Here is a 23111-nt window from a genome sequence, read left to right on the forward strand (position 1 = left end):
CTTCTGAATCCCCCTACACACAGTGAGATCATCAAACTAAGCTGACCTCTGAGGTCCCTTCTGTCTTGAAATTTCTATGATTTTCTAATCCATGACATTGGGTGACAGTATTTACTAAAGGGGCACCTGGGTGGTTTAGTGGCTAGAACACTAGAGTCAGAAAGATATGAGTTCAAATTTTACTTCAGACACTTACTAACTGTGTGACCCTGGGCAAGTCATTTAAATTCTGCCTGCATGAAACTGGAGAAGGAAATGGCAAACCACTACAGTATCTTTGCCAAGAAAATTCCACAGCAGTTGGTCCATGGGGTCATGAAGAGTCGGTATGACTGAATGACTGAACAGCAACAACTTTGAAAATTGAAACCCAGAGATAATCCCCAGACCACATCTGATTCAGAAATTTCAGCTTCTCTATCCCACCCCTTGACCAAAATGCTTCACAAACAGATTGCTTTAAGTTCCTCCTCCTTTCTTTCCCATCTTGCCCATCCAGAGTATAATGACTATTGACTTGTGGACTCACAGGCTAGATGTTCATAGTTGAGGGTACCTATGAAAACAGTACCTAAAAAATTGGTTGGCAAAATTTAAACCTTAATTCCAGGAAATAAACATTGTTCCTTCGATGCTCATGTGTGAGACTTAGCAAGTTTGTACCTTTGAAATTAAAAATCAAGGGTGCGCATCTTTTGTAAGCCACAAAGCAGTGAGCTCAAGTGTGGAAAAGATGAGAGCAAAATCCTTCCTTTGCTTTGAAAATAGGCTCATAGATCAGGAGCTTGAAGGTAGCTCAGAGAAGATCTGGTCCAGTCTTTGCATTTTACAGATGAAGGAGTTGAGACCCAGACAAGTACAATGGTTTCTTACCCAAGTAGTAGAGGTCAGAGGTGGAATTTGAACCCAGGTACTCTTTCTCTAGAGCCAGTGCTCTTTCCACTGTACCATTTGTTATCTCTCTTCAGCAACCCACCTGTTATGCTTGTATTCATGAAAGATTCTAATTTCTCTTACAGAAAAATCACCATTGCCAGTTATAACCAAGCCTGCATTAACAAGTCTGTCTGAGATAGCCTCGTATATGCTGGCCCAGGAGAGTTCATCATGGTCTTTCAATGTAGTCAAATCAACAAGTATTTATTAAACACCTACTACTGTGCTAAATGCTAAGGATACAAAGAGACAAAAATATACAGTCTGCCCTCAGGGAACTCAGAATGTAATGGTGGAGACTACACCAAACAGCTGTGTACAGAAAAGATACATACAAGACAAAAAGAGCTAATTTCTGAGAAAAGGCATTAACATTAGATTTAAAAGGACCAGAAAAGGCTTCTTACTCAACACAGGCTATTTTGAAAGCTCATCCATAAGTTATCGGGTTGTTGGGGTTTTTTTGAGATGTTTTGGATCTGTTCTGTGTTTTTATCAACATAAGGAGTACAGTGTGTTGAACTTCCTCTACCATTACAGGTTGACACCTTCTGTGCAGTTTATGGTCTTAGAGAGTTATCTAGGATAATGAGAAGTGAATTCCCCAAGATCACCCAGTCAATATCTAGTAGGGTCAGAACATGAACCCACGCCTTCCTAACTTCAAAGGTCAGGCATACATCCAGTATAGTATCCAGAGTATAGCATGATGCTTCTCAATTTATAAGGTAGACTTTCCAGTCATTTGGATTTCAGGTACCTAGTTCTCCTCATTTGAAAATAAAAGCCCTAGTAACTCCTTACATTCTTAACAATGTTTGAGGATTGCTTTTGTAAAAGAGGGAAGAAGAGACACAGAAGAGTACTATGAGCTCCTTGGGAAGTAGGTTAGGTAAATACTAGCTGATCCTATTAAGGATACCATCACATACTGCTGAGGGAATCAACTTTGTAAACATTGTCCCATGAATTCCTTCCATCCTTTTTGGGAGATGAGCATGTCACAGCTGTACCATCCCCACAGGAAGATTGTGTAAAGCAGCTTATACCAATAAAATGACCACTCAGTCCTCTAGCACCCATACTTTGTGCCAGGCCAGGAACTGAATCAGATTCTCCCCTTATATCCCCTGGTTCTGTATTTCAATTTGTATAGATTCTAAAGTACAGCTACTGATGGCGTTACTGTCCACATATCAGTGTGGCTGGAGCAAGAGCTTATATGACTCTAACTGTCCATATAGCCCTTTGCACCTATCCTATGGGCAAGTAACTGCAGGCATAGCACACTTTATGACACCTTATCTACTTCCCAATCACATCCCAGTGGATTTTCTGGAGAAAAGAGACCAGCTTGGCTGGTCCAACTGCCACTGTTACTACTACATTTTTTTTCACAGATTAAATTCTGCCCCAGGCACATGACCTTGTATAGCTCCTGATCTGTGGAGGGGGGAAGGTGGATCCCCATGAAGAAGAGAAAGGAGCCTCAGGTGAATTGGGAAGAACCAATGTGGACAGGAAATCTTACTAAATACCACATTATGATATTCCCCCTGAATTTCAGGACAGGGAATCAGAACAGAAAATTCCTAGTTCAGTCTTTGATCCAAAAGCCAATTCTCAGTTATCTCACCCTACTCAACACAGAAATGGCTGAGAGAGTTGAAATCCACAAATAATACCAACTTCCCATTTTTTGGCTGTTAGTTTCAATTTATCCCTTGCCACAGATTTTTGTTTTTTAACCAGAACTGCCTGAATACTCAATTGAGTTTACTTTTTCTATATTCCTAGGCCCCTCTCTGGTGTAAACAACTTAAAATATGGAAGAAAATATTGTAGACCTAGATCTGTAAAATACCTCAGATTTAGTTTGATCCCTTCATTTTACAGCTGAAAAACTTGAAGGAGTTTTAAGTGACTTGCCTAAGGTCACACAGGTAATTAGGGTCAGAGACAAGATTTGAACCCAGGGCCTTTGACTCTAGAACTACTTGGGGAAAATCTAAGCTGCAGGGATAGAGAGAGTGAGATACAGTCCTTTCCCAATGTACCATATTGCCTCCCTAATCAATAGTTGGACTATATTTCAACCATTCTTTTCTCATATATATTCTTACCAATGCATATGAGATAGTGACCCAAAAGTTTCCACTTATTGGTTAAATGCATAGCATCAACTTTGATTCATGGCTGCTATTTGCAGAGCTTATTACTACCTTCATAGACTACATGAGATATTCACCTTCTCTTAATTCTTCTCTTATTTCCTAGCTCTGATTTTTGCATGCCAGCATGTTTTGTCTGCTGTTGTAGTTTTCCATATCACTGTGTTGCATGATATTTACCACTGTGTGTCTCCAGTAATGTTTCTCTCCTAAGTTTGTATTCAATTTCACCAGTTGAATATCTTCAAGCCTGTGGGCTAAGGGTGGGAACAAATAAGAAGATAGAAGCAGCAGAAAGAGAACTAAAAAGATTGGCTGTGGTGCGATAGTCTGAGATGAATATTGGATAAGGGACACTGAATTACCATGAAGATGATTGAGAGTCCAATGCAGCCCCAGCTCTGCCCATTGGCATCACCATTTTCCTTGCTACTTAAATTATATTGTACATTGGGGCTTCTTCAGCAAGCATTTACAGCCCAAGAGGTTTATGTATACTGGAGAGAGCCAGTGCATCTACCTACACATCAGCATGATTCCCAACTGCATCCAGTTATTCCAGCCTCTCTTCCATTAAGAGAAAGGATCCTGAGACATTTCTTCCAATTATGTGGAATTCATTTATTTGTATCACCCTTAGCCTATATGAGGTCTTTATAACTCTAATATAGTTTAGTAGTGTTCATCAACAATGACAATTTATGTTTTGATCCCTTTGTATTTCTCCCTTCTCAAAGATAGGGTAAGAGACTTTAAATTAGAGACTGGGGAGTTGGGTTCCAAGAAAAGTATCTGAGGCCACCTGATATCTTCATCAGAGGGTGCTGTCTTCCCATTGTTCTTACTCTAGACATTTTCACCATACGTAAAGTGTCTGGAACTCAGCAAAGAACGTTAAGGTCATTGCATCCTATCCAGGAACTCTGAAAAAATTAGTCGAGGAGATTGTAAATAGGTCCTAGAAGGTCTTAGGGAAGGACTCAGAGATTTCTATGACTACATGGGGCCAATAGCTTAATGGTTGATCTGGTATCCAAAAAGAATTTTGAAATTCTTGGCATTCTCCAGGTAAAACCTGGGAAAGTAACCACCCATATGTGGGTTATTTGTTGTTTTATATTTGTAGGAGAGCTCATTGATAAATACACACTTGAAGTGGATGGTCCTGCAATGCTAGACTTTTCTTGATCCATATCCAAACTTTATTTTGGGGTTTCTCCCCACAGGGCCTATAGTGAAAATGAGAAGGCATGAAGACCCCATTCCTCTAGCATCTGGTGAGAAAAGAGAGGAAAGGGTTTGGGGATGAGGGGAAATTTGAGAGCCAGCAAAGGAGTAGATACATGTGCTTCAGAGTAGATGGTAAATCTTGGAAAACAACAGTGATCCCCAGTGGAAAGCAGTTAGTAGACCTTGAAAAACTGTATAAATTGAAGCTGTTATTACCAAGTGACCCAGGTCAGAGGTATCCAGTGTGGAGTCAGAGGCATTTATCCATAAGGGCTGATCCATATCAGAGCCATAGTCAGGTTCCCCAACTGTGCCTAATGCTTATATCTGCAAATATCCTACATATGTTCATGTGGATAGATAAGCATGTAGTCATCAGATTATCTCTTAACTAAAAATCCATTTTTCTTTATAGTCAGTATTCTCAGCCATAGGTTCAGTGTTGGAATCCCCTTTTCCTATATTTGCTTAGTAGATATGCTCACCTCACATTCCACCTAAACTGGATGGAATGAAATCTCTTGTTTAAGATACTGTCAGTCGGCATAGTTAGTAGTGTTGGTGAGCGTAAGTAATGTTGGTGGAAAAGCAGAAGCAGAGGATGGGAAAGGGGAAAAGAATCTGCCTTAATTATCTTTCTCTGCTACAGTTGCATAACAGCTGCTATTCAAACCTCCCTTGTATGGACCAGCAAAAATCAAGACCAAATGCTTAAAATAGCTTTATTCTGTGCTACTCAGGTGCTGTTTTCTCTTATTTGTACTAGCTCCGAAAAGGGAAGCTGCCAGCATTCACACCAATGTGTTGGACAAATTGGCAGCCAGGCCTCTTGAAGAGTGTTCTAGGTCGAGGCATGGAAGTCCCTGTGCTAGGTCTGGAGGACCTGGGCGAGGGAAAGATGCCAAACCATTAGCTTGTCTTCCAGTTTTGAGTCTTATTTTAGTACAAAGAGTCTACAAGCCCCTTTTCAGTTTTGAAACAGCTACCTAAAAAAAATCTCCTCTAGCATAGCCCATAATTTGGCCTTTGTAAAAATGGTATGCCAGTGTTTACCACTTAGAGAACACCTACAATTGAATGTCAGATTCGGTTTGCTAGTGTGCTGGTCTGCTTTGCACTGTTTTCAGGTTAGGACCATCAGTTGTAGGCAGTGTTACCCCCTTCCAAGTGTCAGTGGATGTGAAAGGTGTTCAACAGATAGTGGAAAGAAAATTGGATTAGACTTCGAGGACTCTAGTTCAAATCATGTCTCTAATTTTTCTTTTGTGACTTTGGGCAAACCACATAACTTACCTGGGCGTCATTTTCCTCATCTTTTAAGTGATTAAGTGACTCTGATATCCCTGTATTAGCTCTAAATCTGTGAAGGATTATGTCCTTTTTAAGGGGTTGTACTTCTGAAAGGTTGCTTCTGTTGCCTGTTTGTGTGAAGAGCGAGGGTTTCTGAGACTCTTTCTAATGAGGGGGAAAAAATCAGCATCCAACAGATTTCCAAGAACCATGTAGCAAATGCTTCTGAAAATGGGAAGCTAACTGCGTACTCTAGAGACCTGACTGGGTCAGTTTAAGGTGATTGGGAATTGTGGTCCTCTCTCTGATTGTTTAGGGCGTTTACTTGGTTCATGGATGCCTGAAGACAAAGGGAGAATGGATGAATCAGGATAAAATGCCTTTCCTTTTCTCATCATTAATCCCCATTGGATTAGGCATATTACCGAACCAGGTTCTAAGGTTAGCTCCATCATTAGGCATAACAACCTTCATTCCAGACAAGAATTTCACATGTTCTAACAAACAACTGGTAACTCCTATGTAAGTGATTGTGAAAATGGGTGAAGTCATTGGAGGTGTGGCAAGGCAGATAACTGCTTCTCAGCAAGAATTGCAAGAGAAATCAGAAGTGCCCCAAAGTGTGTGAGATTCTGGCAAAAAGAGTTTTTAAGCTGAGTGATTAAAATGCAGTTTTTTGCAAATTGTTTTTTCTCTGGTAGAGAGATTTCTCTAACATCTAATTAATAACCCTTGTGCCAATTTCTTTGAAAAGGAGCAAGTGGTAAAATGTATGATGACACAACTTCTAATAGCATTCTTACTACCAGTCTATTGATATTTCCACCAAATAAAAAAAGTTCATTGGTATAATGAGGCCTTGGACAGGAGGTATGTGTCATATTCTTGCCTGGTTCTCAAAGAAAAGGATTGTGTTTGAAAACTAAGTCATTATTGGTCTCCAGAGTAGCATATTGAGTTTTATCATTCCTATAGCCAATGTGAGTTATCAATTTGCAAATGTACAGAATTTCTTTCTAACTCTCTTGAAGTGTGGTGGATGGAGACTAATTTTCAGGGAGAAAGATGGGTTTCATTTCTTGTAAAACATTTCCTGGCTGTGCTCCTGCTTTTAAGATTGTGAGATGTAGCAGTAGGACATGCTCTTCCATAGTTGTACAGGGCTATGTGTGATAACCATGAAAGATTGTGTGTGTGTTCGTCCTTCGTTGCTGAAGAAGACCATGCCATCAGAGAAATGATGACATGACTTGCACTTGACTTGTTTTGAGGGAGGGAGGGAGGGCTGTGCAGGTCACCAGCCTCACTTCTCCTCCAGAGCCATCTGAATCCAGTGAGCAGAGATTCATCAGGATGACTGGAGATGACCCAGGATGAGGCAGTTGGGGTTAAGTGACTTGCCCAAGGTCACACAGCTAGTGAGTGTCAAGTGTCTGAGGTGAGATTTGAACTCAGTCCTCCTGACTCCTGCACTGGTGTCCTATCCACTGCCCCACCTAGCTGCCCCTCATGAAAGATTGAGGCAAAAGTGAGATAGGCAAGACCTTCAGAAGGTCCAGCTGGTTCTTGTCAAGTGCTGTACTGTGGAGTAGTGGCCTGCAGAGCCCCGGCTGGGTCCAGAGTGAGAGGAGGGCAGATTCTTTGACGTTCTAGGGTCCCCTTTCTTTTTTTATTCCTCTTCCAGCTCCAGTATTCATGCTGCACAAAGGGCTGAGAAGGTCCCTAAGGACTCTTTCACCTCTCTCTGCACCACAGCCTAATTAAGTTATTTCTCAGCTCATAGAGTTAGAGCTTACAGAGACCAGAGAAAGCATTTGTCCAGACTTATCATTTATGCATCCTGAGGCCCAGAGATATGAAGTGACTCACTGAAGGTCATATCAGGTAGTAGCACTACCATAATGTTTCTTTATCAGTTGTAGTGATGACTGATCTGTGTCTGTTGGACCTTTTTCCCTTTCTTTATTTGTACCCCATCTTCATGATTCTCTGTTATGGCCTGAGTCTCACCATAAGCAAGCAGTACCTTTGTAAATCATGGCTGGAAACCAAAGGATTTATTTATTATCTAAAATCCGAACCAGATTAACAGACATTTATCCAAGGCCTACTCCATGGGAAGCCCCATGTAGTCAGTCTATGTGATGAACAATGCAAAAAAAGTTTAAAGACAATCCCTGCTGAAGGGTTTACTCAGTCTTGCTGGCCATCCTATCACTGGATTAGTTACTCTAACTGTTCTTCATATTCAACTCAGATTTTATTTTTTTCCTCACTAGCATGAACCAAAATAGTTCCTTTTTTTTTTTTTTTTTGGCTACTAGTGCTTCTGCATTTTCGACACTTATATGCTGGCATCTCATCTTCTTCCCCTTAAGTGTTACTTACATTTAAATGTTTAACAGCTTCAGGTTGCTTCGTAAGTAATTTCTTTCAGTAGTTGATTCATTTTGGTTACTTTGTTAGCCAGATTCAGCTTTAGGGTCTTTCTTGTTCTTAAATTTTCAAGGCTTGACAGGATATTCTCCTCAATACAGCACTGAACCATCAATGGTGATAGAAATAGAAATTATTTACTCCAGCTGTTATTGTCATCTGCTTACTAATGAATGGGTTACTTTGCTGATGGAGAGCCGCTGAAATCCTGTGCACTGGAGCCTCCCAATTTCCACCACTTTTGATCAGGATCAGGAAATTGATTGTCTGCTGAAGACAGTATCACTGTGGTACAAGGTATCCCCTTAATGATTCATCATATATTTTTAAGCACCTACTATGTGCAAGCACTGTGTAACTTATAAATCGTTCAGTGTAAGGTGACTCATAGATAGAAATGGAAGGTATATATTTACTCTGTCCCATCCCTCACATATATATACCTCTAGCCTAATCTTAATGACCCTAATAACCCCAAGGACCTCTCTAATCTAGCAGCTAAAGTGTCCCTTTGGGAATCAGTGTAGGAAACTGTCTGATCCTACTTTCCTTTCTTCCATTACCTCAGGAGATCATATACTGAGCTCCTTTCACTACCTCAAATGAGCATCTTTTTCATATATACATCCTTATATACATATATGCATCCTTAAAGAAAAACAAACTGCTTATTCCCTTGGGAAAGTCCCTTAGTCCATGCCTCTAAGAGGAAATATATTTTGAGAAAAAGAAAGCATTATTTAGATTTCTCTACATTGATTTTTGAAGAGAGGTGTTCCAAAGGAAGCCATGCCATCAACCTCTAAAGCCCCTGAAGTTGCCCTGATGTCTCATCAGAATCTCCACAAAGAAACAGTTCAAAGATTTTCATGGTGCATGTGTAGCATTTTAGTTCTTTTGTGGGTTCAGTGGGCCTTTATGGACTGACCTAGGAACCAAACCACCATTTAAAATGTTTTTTATAGGAAGATGCGCTCTAAGTTGCAAACAACTGATTTACAAGTAAACTTTGAGAACAAAACTGGATTGTAAATCAAGGATTGCCTGTGTGGTAAATTTCAAACTACTGAAATAAGTATAAAATAAACAACCATGCTGAATTGTACCTAGTTACCAGAGAGAGTTGTTGGTACCAAAGGTTTGCAGCACGTACTCACTTTGACACTGAAAAAGAATCAAATTCAAGATTCCTTTGAATGCAGTGCAGAATAACTTGGATACTTTTTGTTGTCATATCAATATTCATTTCTAAGTTCCTCTCCTCTCACCCCAGATCCTTTGTACTGTTATTACCTTTCAGATTCACCTAACCGATTGTGTGTTGAATTGTCATTCCTAGACATATTCATTTTCCTTTTTTGCAATTTGAATCTCATTTTGTTCTTTTCTGTGCCCATTTGAAATTTATGTCAAACTCGTCTTTTACAGGCGAAGGGTCTACTGGGACCTAAATCCATTACATCTCCTCTATTGCCTTCATCATCAGTTTTTTTTTCCTTGCAGAGTCGTAATTTTTTAAACCTTAGCAATCATCCAGTCTCTCCTCCTCATTTCAGAAAGATTAAATTCCTTGCCTGTGGTCACACAGCAAATTAGAAACAGGACTAAGACTAGAACCCAGATCTCCTAACTCCTTATCCGGTGCTCTTAACCATAACTTACCATACCATACTGCCACGATTCTGTTCAGTTTTCCTTGTCTTTAGTTTGAAGTAAACCCATGTTGATCACTGCACATGATTCCATTGTGCTTTATTTTACAAACTTTCCCATTTCGTATTTCTTGAATCCGTTCTATTGATGATTGGATTTAACTGACGTTAATTTTCAGAATCCTTCTTTTGGTCACTTTAACTTTTAGAAAGGCTGATACTTTGCCTAGTTAGATGTATTTCTTTAGTTTTCAATGACTTCTCTTTTGAAAATGACTGTGAGCATAGCAGCTAATCTGATATTATAATGTCCAAACCCAGGATTGTGATGAAGTCAAATTTTACTGCAAGGCATCACCACAATTCAGGGATTGAACATCATTTGGCATTTGGGCTTTTTTTAGCCCTAGAGGAGCTTGGAAGCAGGACCAAGTTGGACCGGGCGAGGAGGCAGTGGAGCAGGGCCTGATAAGTGAGGCTGACTTCTGCTATCACCTCAGCATCCAAGAGGAGGCGAGTTGAAGGTGAGCCACAATGTATGTAAGTATTTGTGGGGGTGAGGGCCTGGGGGATGTTGATGGGAAGGGAGATAAGGGATGGGATATAAGGGAAACAGAAGAGATCAGTAGTAAAGACCAGTGGTGCAGCAATGGATCTAGACTGGCTAGTGCAAAGGATGGGTCATGTGAAATGTACTACTTTATATATTTACATATACACATTTGTTTCAACTGCTTCTTCACCTAGTAAGGCATTATATTCTTCAGGTCTTCATTATTTCCACACCATCCAGATCTCAGTTCTATAGTTCTAAATTGTTGGTTTGGTTTTGGGGGTTTGTTTGTTTTTTTTAAAAGGATCCTTATTAACCATCACATCACCTTATTAACCATTACGTCACATCTCCTCTTTGTCACTGATTTATTTACAAGTCTTTTCACAGCAAAGGGGAAAAGTACTAGTTCTCTCCCTAACCTGAAATGCCAGGATGCATTTCCCAGCCCTTTATCTCTTTACCCAGGGAAAAAAATCTCCGATCTTGGCTTCTTTGAGAACCTCCCTGATTTAGGTATTGTGTATTTGTAAGAGCCTTTTGTTTGTGTTCTTCAACTTTTCTTGTCAAAAAAAAGAAGAAAGAACACCTCTTTGCTCGTTTTTGTGTTTGTTGATGTGTGTTTTGCTTTTGTTTTTGCCAGGGGGCTGGGGTGAAGAGTGCTGGTGGAGAGAGGCAAACTTCCTCCCTCCGTTTTTCCAGATTAGCTTTCAAAGAATGAAGATATTTGCTCATTTCCATTTTTCATTTCTCGGGCCTGACTTTTTGTGTGCCTCATTCTTTAAGAAGACTCTCAGAAAGATTGTTGGCTTGGTTCCTCTTGTTATCATTTTGGACGCTACCCTTCAGAATTGTAGTCTGATGTGTAATTTAATGCAGATTTGCAGATAGCAACTTGCTCACATGCCTGAGACAGGCTCTTTTATCAACGTTATCCACAAACATTTGTTAAATGGCAAAAAAAATTTGAAAATTTTGATTATAGCCCTTAAGGAACTACATAGTCCATAGAGATATGATTAAATATGAAGCATGACTATCAGTAATGTGATTTTTAAAAAATACATCCCAGAACTTCTACATCTAAATGAGTATGATCTGCTTCAAAGTAATCCCCTTGGCAGACTGAGTAGTTATTCTATCAGTGCTACCATTGCTGAACCCAGGTTTTTAACTTCTTTGAAGACCCTTTCAGAGCCAGCGGTACGTTCCTTTGAATATCCTCAGTGGTGGCTCTCGTTTGTCCTTTGAGGGCATGTTTGACTTTTGGAAACAGACAAAGTTGATGAAAAAGATCAATGACATGTTTCAGAGTAGGAAGTAGTGATTTGTACAGGGCAGGGAAACACTTAAGTTAAACAAATGACTGAGACATGCATACACACAATCATGAGCTAATGTAGAGTGGAAGCTAATTTGAGGTTAATTAAAGAAAACTTCTAAGAAGTGTATTTTGAACTGAGAGCTGTCAGATACAAAAGACACAGGATGGGAGGGAAGAAGCAGGCTTTTCAAGCTGACTTCTCAAGTAAAGGTCTGTAAAGTTTTCCTGACTAGAGTAGTATGGAGAGGTAGGTCTTGGGAGAGAAGGTGCTGTTAGGTAAAGCCTTAAAATTTAAACTCATGGACAAAATTTCTTCTGTGTCCAGGATTTAAGGTGAGGGAATCAGGGGCAGCAAGTGGAGAGTTACAAGAGAGGGCACAACTAAGCCAGAATAGTTCCTCTTTTCCTTTTCTTACCACCAATTTCTTTACCCCCTACTTGTAAGCAGAACTAAGAAAAGAAACATGGAGAATGTTTTAGATTGATGTGATAGTCACTAATTCAAAGGCTCACAGATCTTAGCAGTCATCTAGTCTTCATTTTACAGATAAAGAATTGAGGCTCAGAAAACTCATTTGACTTACTTAAGATCATACAATTAGTAAATAGAAGAATCAGACTTGAACCCAGGTCCCCTCTTTCCAGTTCATTCCATTGTGATAGAAGTCGTGTAAAGAAATTAACAGCCTCCAAAGAAGAACATGATCAAAAAAGAATGATTCCCCCTTGTGATTTTGATCCATGGGGTGACTGAAAACTTAGAAGGGATGTGATCTGGTCACAACATAATGGGTATGTTGCGGCCAGACTGGCAAGGACCCACATACAGAGCCTGTTCTGCGCTGATTAAACAAGTCATCATTCTGTGATCCCCTCTTCCCAAACAAGTAGAGCAGAAATGATGCAGGCCATGTTCTGCTCTTTCTAAGACAGGCTTTCACAACCTCTTTGTTTCTGAAGACATAAATCACAGGAGCCTGTTCTTTGTCCTTCAGTGATTGACACTTGGGGTATGAGCCTTGAGTTTTTCTCTGGTTATTCATTGACCTTCCTTGTAGTTTCCAAACCATTTGAACTCCTTAGGGAGGCCATATGGTAGAGTGGAAAAGGCAGGGGCAGGAGGGGAGCCCATAGCATTTGGAGTCAGAATTTGGTTTTAGTCTCAGTTCTTACACTAACTAGCTTTGTGACCTTGGACAAGTCATTTAACCCCTCAGAGCCTCAATTTCCTTATCTATAAAATGAAGATTATAAAACTTGTTCTACTAACCTCGTTAGGTTGCTGTGAGCAAAGAATTTTGTAAACCTGAAAGTATTATCTGAAGGTGAGTTGTAATTATTGTAAGAAAAAACAATAGATCAGAGTCAAGTGAGACGTCCCTCTTATTAGAATTGCTTCTCTATTCCTCACAGGGGGTCTGGGGACAGGTACAGCCTTCTGATTCTTTTAGTGGCTTAATTCTATTCTAACCCCATCTAGAGAAAGTGCAAATGGAGGTCCATTCCTACCCTCTTCCATCTTCACTCTCATTCCATTTTCCTTCTCCTTATCAAAGCACAAACTGACTAGGACTAGGAAGTGGTAGAGGCAGAGGAGAGAATCATAAGAGGTCTCTTTGGTCCCCATCCCACGTGCTGGAGGAGATGTTGCTGGAGCAAAGCAATGTGAGTGCTTCCTTTTTTCCCACCAGCTTTGTCAGTCCATTGGTATTTTGGTTTATTTTGTCTTTTTGAGTTACTTGAGTCTCTCAAGCATGGGTAGAGTTTAGTATGTTTTGTACTCACTGTCATGGCCTGTCCTTTCAGTATCTCAGTCCTTTTTGTGGGTCAAAATGCTCCTGCATTTCTGTCCAATTGTGAATTGTAGATCATACAGCCATGATAGACACAACTTCATTAGTATTGAAGATTCCTCACTCTTGTCATATATTTGAACAGTGAAGACACAGACCTCATTTCATCGATGTTGTGGTTTCCTTAAAATGTAGTTAGCACTTTTGCATTGTCTCCTCCAGTAAGAAAAGTATGTAGTAGTGAATGCAGGGGCGGGGCAGCTTGGAGAGGGGTAATTGTAATAGTAATTCTGGTTCTGTATACCTAGCTTCCTTGTTCTTCTAGCACCTGCTCATTCATTTCATATTCAGTCATCCTAGATGGATGGATGGGTGTCTCAGACTTTAGGTGTGGGCTGGAATGAAAAACATGGGATTTAACAATTATTCTACAAAATCCTATGCCTGGATTCCAAAAAGCAACTGCTCAAAGTGTAAGATAGATGGAATGTGACTAGATTGAAAACAGTTTATGTGGAAAAAGCAAAATAGCAACAGAGTTTTACAGGAACTGTACTTACAGTCTGTGGCAGCAATGTGATGTGATGGCCAAAAAAGCATAGGAGTCATAGGGAGATTGAATCTGGTGTGCTAGGTAGATTATTATACCTGAGCCTCACACTGGAGGCATGGAAATGAGTTAGTATTTCTATAAGAATACTCCCCTAAATAGGAATTTTAGTAAAATTTCTCTTCTGATTGAATCTTTTAATGAGTTGGTCACCAAGCCAGCATTTTTCAAAGGTTCTGAGTCATAGTAACGATGTTTTTTTTAAATGGTAACTTCTTGCTACTATGTCCCAACTCAGGCTTCAAAACTATTCCACAAAGTTTGGAAACTACTTGGGAAATATTTCAAACCAGTAGATCTAGTAGTTCTTGGGGAATCTAAAATCCCCACCACCCCCAATTTCTCACAGAAATTTTTTGGGTACTTCAAATTTTCATTCTCTTTAATTTTAAAATTATTGTTTACTTTAAATTTAAGAAGATACTCTGACATAAAATCCTAATAAATAAACTCATCCTCTCCAAGTTTACATTTGAAGCTGTGAAATTTTTCTAACTGTGAGTTAAAAAAAAAAACCACAACACTTTGCCCTGTGGACCAAAGTTCTCTGCAGATGTTTAGTTGTTTTGCTTCCCACCCACTACCCTCTCTCCCCTGTCCTCAGTGTCTCTTGGAGTATTCATCTCCTTCGCCAGAGTCAGAGCTTTTGGTAAAGTCACTCACTTTCCCAGTATAAAATCTTGAGATCTTGGTATTTACTATCCCTGAATTTATTGGTAGACTCTGAGATAGAATTGGATCTTTGCATCCCCATCCTATAAGTGCATACATGTTTGTTGTCCCTGCATTGTTTTTTGCTTACTTTTCTTTATGTACTTTTCTGTACTGTTCTCATAGTTGTCATATTACATAGTAGGTATACATTTACAATTTTCCATTTAGTAATGTTTTATTCTCTTCCCATATCTCTATGCTTTAGTCCCCTATCTTAACCCATCAAAAAATAAACAAAAACCTCAATCAAATTTGTGGTCCAATGAAATTTTTTTAAAAATCAGAATTATAGAGTTTTTGAGTTGAAAGGAGCCTGGGTTCTTAAGTCATCTGCGAACTTGTTTTTTTAAAATATTTTGATAACTGCATTATTTATTTAATAATTATAATTTTATTTATAATTGGTTTGTAATCCTGTGTATTTTATTACATAGGATAGGACCAACCAGGTGGCACAATAGATACAGTACTGTATCTTAAGTCAGTAAGACTTGAGTTCTTAGTCAGCCTTAGATACTTACTAGATGTGTGATAATGGGAAAGCCACTTAAGCTCAATTTGCCTCAGTTTCCTCAATGGCAAAATGAGTATAATAAGCATCTACTTCCCAACATTGTTTTGATGATCCAGTGAGATAGTTTTTTAAAAATATTTTGCAGACCTTAAGGCGTTACATAAAGGTGTACTGTCATCATCATTATTATTTTATGCATTTAAAAACATTATTCTGAGAAAGGGGTCCATGGGCTTCACTGGATTGTCAAAGAAGTCCATGACACCAAAAAAGTTAGGAGCACCTAATCCAATACACACTTTTGCAGATACTCCAATGAGGATGTAACTTTGCCCACTGTCACTGAGCTAGGGAGTGGTTGAGTTGGGCCTCTAGAACCCAGGTCTCCTGCTTCTTTAAGTCCCAAGATTTCCCCTCCAAGATGCCAGTGTTCTGCATTATGATGCTGCCTTCAACTAAGAGAATTTTTCTAAAAAGAAAACCATGTATTTCCTCACAGCTCCCATATTAGTTTTTCAAAAATCAGTGGTTTAAATTCTGCCACCACTACAGCAGGCAGTTTGTAAAAAGTTTGAGGTTTTTTTAATGTCATGCTCCCCTAGAAGGTCTTTGTGAGGTTATTGTAACATCCAGTTGTTAAGTGCTTGTCATTTCTTTTGAAATATAAACAGCATCTTTGAGCCACTTCTGAGAGGAATGTTTAACTTTGGTCTTCTAAGTGGAAGAACCTTATTTTAGTAAATCCAAATGCATTTTAATAATAGACACTGATTCCTGCTCTTTTTTGTTGCTTCATTGAATGAAAAAGTTGGCGGTGGTGCAGCTTTCCTGACATTTTTTGACTGGGATCTAGAAATTCATTTTTTGCAAGTGTTTTGGAACTAATCAGATTAACTGAATTGTCAGTCCCTGTTTCTTCCCTCTTGCAATCCCATATGAGCTATAACTGTACATGGATGACCCTTGATATGGGGTCTGTGGGCGAGGGGGAGAAGTGTAGAGGAACTCAAGAACTTGCTTTCTCAAAGTTGAAATAGGACATCACGTCATCTTCCTAGAATAAATAGCTCATCTTATTTAGAATTTAAATTCTCTTTTCACTTGACATAACTTTAAAAAGAATCTTTCCAAAACACAACTGTCTGGTCTCTGGGAAATGGGCTAACCTTGACAGCAGAACTTTCTCCTTTAGCTATTTTGTGGTATTTAAAGTATCTTTTTTTCCTTCGGTATTATTTCCCACCTGCCAAACTTTTCCATTTCCTACCTCCTAGCTTTTTTTCATTTCCTCCTTCAACTGCTAGTTCCCCAGTCCTCTTACTTTGTATTCATCTGTGTCCCAAGTCACAATTCCTTGGTAAAGTTCAGTACTGTATTTAAATACTAATTATCTTCACTTTTCCCATGGTTTCTACTGCAACTGCTTCCTTCTCCTTGATGTTAATTTGCTCAAGGTTTTTCTGATTCCAAGTCTTTGCCAAATGACTTGTCCTCCAAAATTCCTTTCACTATTGCTTTCTTCCTTTTCTTTCTTTTTTATCAGTCCAGTTATTCAAGACTACTCAATGTAATCATCTCCTGGTTGCATTCTACATCAGCATTTCTCAGCTCGGGCATTGTAAGTCTAAATGATATGTATACCTTGCCATGTGTGTAGAAAAAATGTAAATGTTGGGGGTAAAGAGGGATTCTGAAAATGAAAGAAATATATATCCTCTCAGTAATTGGTTTATTTTTATGGTTTAATTGGGGGGGTACTAGGATAGAGAAATTTAAAATGCTTGTAAAAATAAAATTCAAAGAATAGGAAAAAGGAGGAAAGAAAAACAAAATTCAGTAGACTGCCTCATAATAGATAAATTCTTCAGTTTTAAAAGAAGAAAGAATGGTTTCAACCACTTCTCTGATGTTCACTCTGTACTCATTTATCACTTGATTCAGATCCTGGTATTCCTTATCTACTAGCCCTCAATACGTTCTCCCTCCTTTCTTAGTAAGGTCAGGGCCTGATTTATAGTCTTTCTCCATACCCACAACTTCTGCCCTGATACAAGTGGATTTCAATATACATGCTGATATTCCCTCAAATACCCTCATTTCTCAGTTCCTCCACCTATTCAGCTCCCATGATTTACTCCTCAGCAACCCACAGATAGTTTTGTAACCTCCGACTTGCCATCAGCCACAGTATTCTGCTTTCATATTTAAGAACTCTGAAATTCCTCAAAAGGGAGTATAGATTATCAGAATAAATACTGGAGCTGTCATGTTCAATTAAAAATATATATGGGTATGTGTATGTGTGTGTACATATATATGTCTGTGTATATGTGTATGTATATATGTATGTATGCATGCATGTATGTATATGTGCCAACAAGTCGTAGAGAAGCATACTTTCTTATGTAGTCCTCTTTCTAGTCATGTGTATTGATGTTTATCAGATTCATAATAATAAATTGTTTTTTATTCCAAGAACTCTAAAATTCAACAATCTTTTATCATTCCAACTCTCCCTATGGCATGTTGCTTCTCGACCTAGTACCAGTTATTCCTCCTCACTGGGACCTCTGGTCCTTGTGCTGCTTGTTCCTTTCTTAGGCCATCAACCCTCATCCTGTTGTATTCTCCTCCCTTCCCAATCTTAATCCCTTGGTCATCCAACTTGGGTCTACACTGTACTGTATTCCCAAATGCCTTGCTCCTTTGTTCTGATATGCTCATTCCTTGCCAAACACCAGACATGGATTACTTCCACCATCTGCTTCCTTTGTTCCTATTCACATTTCACTGAATGGAATTGGAGGAATTCATGACACTGTTCAGACTGAGTGCGCTACAAATTTGTTATCTAACCTCAGTGGGGTCCTCACTGCAGTATGGCAATTTTATTCCTCCCTAATTGACTCTGGGGTTTTTTTCTTGTGTTGTTTCTTTTTTTAACTTTTTTTCAATTAAGCATTTATATTTGCCTCCCCCCATTAGAAACAAGCAAAAACAAAAAACCTTGTTACAAATATACTTAGTCAAGTAAACCAAATTTCCACACTGCCCATGCCCAAAAAGTTATGCATCATTCTGCATCTCCTAATTGATTTCTTTATCATAGTAGTGACTGTTGCAAACCTTACCTTTTCTCCTCAAGTTTCTCACAGTACCTCCCACCCCATCCTCTCAGCCAAAGACTTGGTAACTCTCCACAAGCTCTCTCTTCTCTCTTTCTCCTCATCTTGCATTCCCCAACATCTTTCCCTACCATTGAGCTTCTTCCTTCACCTCAATCTCAGATGAAGTAGTGACCCCTCTTGCCAAGACCAATTCCATTTCCTCCCCTGAGGTTAGCCCATCTATATGTATCTTGTAAATATCTATTTATGTCGTTACATCCTCCATTAGACTGTACAAACTCCTTGTGGGCAGGAATCTTTTGCTTTTTTTTAAGCATCTTTGGAACTTAGTAATTAGTAAGTACTTAATAAATGTGCATGTTAAAACACAACTATCCAGAATCCTCAGGGACTGAAACATTTTTGGGAACCTAATATAGAAGGTTTTTTGCACAGAGTAGGTACTTAGTGAGTGATGAATGAATGAGGGAAAGCTGAGTTTTTCAAGAAGCTGAAAGCTTACCACTTTAAGCAAACTGGAAAGAAAAACATTTTGGATGGGAGCTTTTAAAAAAATTTATTATATTCATTCCCACTTTCTTAGAAAGTACATTAAACATAATTTAACTTTTCCTTAATGTGTCAGTATCACGATTATTAGGTATTTTGCTGTGCTTTAATAAGGCCCTCCTGGTATATAAGGCTGTTGGCTTTATGTTCAATGACTTCATCCTGCTGCACTTATCTTTCAGTTCTTGTTTCTTTTTATACATTTCTCCCTTTTCTCACGATTTGCTGTGACTTCTTATTATTGTCAATGTCATGGCTCCTATTTAGCCCCTTTCCCTCTTTTGAATTTGCTGATTTTTATTTGCCACAGACCTAGAAACAAACTTAGTAAAACTGTGTGCAAAGTAAATGGTCAAGGAGAGAGATTGGAAAGACTTTTTTGTGTGTCCCTTTAGTATATAGGTCATTCTTGTTCAGCAGTTTCAGTTGTATCTGACACTTTGTGACCCCATTTGGGGTTTTCTTGGCAGAGGTTGTACAGTGGTTTGCCCTTTTCTTCTCCAGCTCATTTTACAGATGAGGAATTGAGGCAAACAGGGTTAAGTGACTTGCCCAAGATCACACAGCTGGTAAATGTCTGAGGCTAGATTTGAACTCAGGAAGATGAGTCTTCCTGACTTCAGACTTGTCTCTTTCACTCTGCTACCTAACTGCCCAAGTATAGGTACTTTGTAGCAATGGCTTTCATATTACATTTATAATATGCAATAATTCCATATATTACATGTATAATAAGATTATATGCATAAAAACATACATGTACACATATACATACTCATATACATGCATGCATATATATGGGGATGTTTACTGAATGAAGGAATGGATGCTATCTATTTTGACTACTCATAGGCTTTTTTTAAAGCTTATCTTAATTTTTAAAACATTAAATGCCTACTAAGTGTAGATGCATCTACCTGCACCCTGGTTCACATCTCATCCCATCTTCTCCTATAGATTGCTCCCCCACTCCAGTATCACCCTCACTCTATCATTAATCTTTAGTCTCTCTCTACCTACTGACTACTTCCCTACTGGCTATAAACATAACCATATTTCCTTCATCTTAAAAAAAAAAAAACCCTCACTTGATCCTTACATTCTTGAAAACTCTTGTTCTATATCTCTCCTCTCCTTCTTGCTTATATGACTTGAGAAAACTCTCCATTCAATGCTTCTACTTCCCTTCCTCACTCAGTTCTAGAACTTCTGCAGTCTACCTTTTGACATCATCATTCACCCCAAACTGCTCCAGCCTAAGTAATGAGTGTCCTCTTAATCACCAAATCTGATGGCCTTTCTCAGTACTCATCCTTCTTGACTTCCTTACAGATTTTTGACACTATTGATCACCCTCTTCTCCAAGGTACTCTGTCCTCTATAGGTTTTCGTGACATTGCTCTCTCTCGGTTCTACTACCTATCTGATTGTTCCTTCTCAATTTCCTTTGCCAGGGATCTTCCTCTGGGTCATGTACAATGAATATACCCCATAGCTTTGTCCTGGGCCCTCTTCTCTTAGCCTTCCATGCTATCTTGATTCATGACCTCTCCAATGCCCACAGTTCAGTTATTATATCTTTGTAAATATTTCTCAGATCTTTATATTCAGGCCCTAACATCCAGTCTCATGTCACCAATTGTTTTTTTTTTTTATATATCTCTAACTGGATTATGATAAGTATCTCAAATTCATCATGTTTAAAACAGAACTAATTATTCCTTCCCCTCTTCTGAACTTCCTATTACTGTTAAGGGTACCACCAACCTCCCAGTTATCTAGGCTCACAGCCCCCGTCTCATCTTCTGCTCTTGAGTAGCACTGATCTCATATATCCAACCTGTTCTCATCCTATCATTTCTGCTTTTGTATCATCTCTTCAATGTGTCTCCGCTTCACTCACCACCACCCTGGTGTAGGCTCCTCATCACCAGAATGTTGCAATAGATTTCTGGCCAGCCTACCTTCCTCAAGTCTCTTACCACTCCAATTTGTCCTCTACTCAGTTGGAAAAGAGATTTTTATAAGTTGTTGGTTGTACTGTGTACCACCTCCTCCTCGCCCAACTTAATGAAGTCCAGTAGCCCGCTGTCACCTCCAAAATCAAACAAAAAATCATCTCTTTGGTGTTCAAAGCCTGTCATACCCTACCCCCATATGACTTTCCGGTCTTTTTTGGTGGTGGTGGTGGCAATCTGGATTAAGTGATCTGCTCAGAGTCTCACAGCTGAGAGGCTGGCTTTGAACTCAGGTCCTCCTGGCTGCCCCTCCAGCCTTCTGAAATGTTATACCCTCATTCTCCCTCCATAGGCTCCATCTGGCCTCCTTGCTTTTCTTCAAACAAAGCACTCCATCTCCTGATTCTGGGCATTGTCTCTGGTGTTCCCTGTCTTCACCTTGGCTCCTGGCTTCCTAGACCTTCCTTAGGACACAGCTCCAGTCCCTTCTCCAGGATTCCTTTCATGATCCTCCCAGCTCCTTGTGCCTTCTCTCTGTTTGTGTCACATGTTTCGTATGTACAGGGTTTGTTATTGTTGTTGTCATCTCCCCCATTAGAATGAGCTTCCTGAGGACAAGAGCCATGTTTTTGCTTTTCCTTTTCTTCCTAGCACTTAGTGTAGTGTCTGACCCATAATTAATGCTTAGTAAGTGCTCATTAACCAACTGCAAGACCTGGTTCTAGATACTGGACTGTGTTTCAAGTAGGTGACACCTAGCCAGGTTTTAAATGGGTGAGCTCTAACTACCATATTTATGTTTTCTGCCTGTGCTACTCATCTTTGAGTGTCCCTCAAGTTGACTTGTCACTGAGTAAAGGCCTGTGCCCTTTCATTTCCCCTTAGTTTAACTCTTTTCAAATTCAAGAGATATTTCCTTATTCTGGTGTGCTTTTTTGGTGAATAAGGTCTAAGTTATCCCAGTCCATATTTTTAAAATAAATTTCCATCACATCCCAGCTCAGCCTCTATCTTTATAAAACCTGAAGAGTACGAATCTTCTTAGCCTCTTCTCATATAGCAGTCTCTTACATTCTCTGCCTAGATTTGTCATTTAAGGTACAGTCCTCTGGAATTTTCCACTTCTGTTACATTTTTCTTGAGATGCAGCAGACGAAACTGTGCAGGGATCCAAAGGTTTACATCACTGTACCATGATGTTGCCAGGGGTAGGTTAATATTCTATGTTTTGTTTCCATTACTTTTCCTGATTATACCCAATAGTTTGTTCACCTTTTTTTGTTATAACAGAGAAAAAATCCTAGTGCTTTGGGGGAATTATCAGCAACAAATGATTTTGAGATTGTTTTCCTGTTTTAGAACTTGTTGACCAATAGATATATAGTTTGTATATAACAAGGGTCTTTACACTTGCCAGAACCAAAGTTCATCTCCATTTTAATATGCCTTTGTTCTGTCTTCAGACACTGAACATTTTGGGTATTTTCAAAGGTAACAGGGTCCCTTACAAACTCAGGATCAAAAGTCCCCCCCCCCCATACATTTTTATTTGTTTCATTAAATATTTCTTAATTACATGTAAAAAAGTTTAACGTTGAAATAATGGACTGATGTTAACATTAGTAACTACCAAATTTACCTATAGCCAGACTCTTTACTGAGAAAACTAAATAAATGAAATAAACACCTGCTGGACAGTTTCATTAATAAATATTTATCTTTTCATCATGCTGTGATTCAATACAATATCATTTATCTAAAAGTTATTGCATTTCAGAGTTGGATGTAATCTCAGAGATGAAGTTCTGGCACTCTGATTTTTAGGTATAGAAACTGATCTGAAAGAAACAGTAAAGGAAGAAATTACCAAGAGAGATTCTCACACCATATTTGTTGGTGAGAGAACATTAGTAAAAAGGTTAGAGTTACAGGTACAGTCATTTACTAACTATCTTACTTTGAGCAAGGTTCCTGCTTTATATTCTGGAAGGAGCTGGACTCTTTGAGAAGGAAGCAGGCACTTGTGCTTTAAGGAATAATGCTGTACATCCACAGGAGTCATCAAGTATCAGGTCAGCCAATAAAGGCCAAAGGAAGGAGAAATGAGTGATGGTCAGTGACTCACTGCTGAGGAGTCCTAGGGCGACAGTTTGTTGACCTGAAATTTACAGTAGAAAGAGGTCTGTTGTCTTCCTATGGCATGTATCCATGACACATGGATTTCTGTGATTTGCCAAACCTGATGATTTCTAT

The 23111-nt window shown here is 39.1% G+C and overlaps 1 protein-coding gene across 5 annotated transcripts in view; it reads left to right on the forward strand.

Annotated features, from left to right (window-relative positions):
• The window catches only part of ATXN7L1 (ataxin 7 like 1), a 269784-nt gene that overhangs the window by 34854 nt on the left and 211819 nt on the right, over window positions 1-23111 (forward strand). The window contains exon 3 of one of the 5 annotated variants that reach the window (XM_072653092.1): window positions 10120-10239. The exons of the other annotated variants lie outside the window; for them this stretch is intronic. The gene's annotated coding sequence lies outside the window, so the exon portion shown is untranslated. The remainder of the gene's footprint in view (window positions 1-10119; window positions 10240-23111) is intronic. 5 annotated transcript variants of the gene reach the window in all.

This window comes from Notamacropus eugenii, chromosome 3 (genome assembly GCF_028372415.1).
Source record: "Notamacropus eugenii isolate mMacEug1 chromosome 3, mMacEug1.pri_v2, whole genome shotgun sequence".
Lineage (NCBI taxonomy): Eukaryota > Metazoa > Chordata > Mammalia > Diprotodontia > Macropodidae > Notamacropus > Notamacropus eugenii.